This window comes from Hakea prostrata, chromosome 11 (assembly GCF_041222555.1).
Source record: "Hakea prostrata isolate BN-2017 chromosome 11, UWA_Hpros_2, whole genome shotgun sequence".
Taxonomy (NCBI): domain Eukaryota; kingdom Viridiplantae; phylum Streptophyta; class Magnoliopsida; order Proteales; family Proteaceae; genus Hakea; species Hakea prostrata.
Genome location: NC_142610.1, coordinates 1408047 through 1408867, shown reverse-complemented (window position 1 = coordinate 1408867; position 821 = coordinate 1408047).

Below are 821 nucleotides of genomic sequence, written 5' to 3'. Positions count from 1 at the left end.
CAAATTCTTTCTAATTGCAGTTTGCACTGAAATATGTAAACTTCTGGGGATGAATCCCATGATGTTGTTCACTCTCAAGAGAGTGCTTATAGAAGATGATGCTGTACCATGTTCATGTCTAGTGTGAAGTGTTTCTGCATTGTAGCATGTTTTCATCATAAAAGATGGTTGTAACAATATCTATATATTTGAGTTTGCTTGAAGACAAAAAGCAAACATTTCATTATCATAGGCAAATTAAGTTCTAACCCCTCCAAGCCACCAACCCAGAAAGTAAATGGCATAGCAACCATTACAGTACAGGAATGTTAGTTGTGGTTGGAGGATAACATACCAACAACTATGATGTTATGGTTACAGTCTTGTTAATGATGTAAGGAGGCCACTTCACTCTCAATTCCTTTGGATGAATTATGAAGTTAATGTGGCATGGTTGAATTTGGGGTAAATAGCTTTATCTTCTTGGCTTTATCAGTTGAGTTGGGTAAAGAACTGCAGAAGAGTCTTACCAAATAGATAAGAACAACTTATTACAATCAAATTGCTTGGTGTGAAAATTCTACCGCCTCTACCCCCAGAATGGCTGTTAGCTATGGCTTGCAAAGACATTTCTGTGAGTCTAAATCATTTAAAAAAGGTACAGAAATATGTAACCATATCTATAGCTTAACCTAAATGTTCTAGCATGCTTGGTGGACATACAAAAAGACACTAGAAGAAGTTAAAAGACCACAAGAAAACAAATAGTTCTTCTGGTTGAAGATCAGATCAGGTTCAATCAATAAGCAATTCCCAACTTTGCCGACTTATCAAAAAAAAAG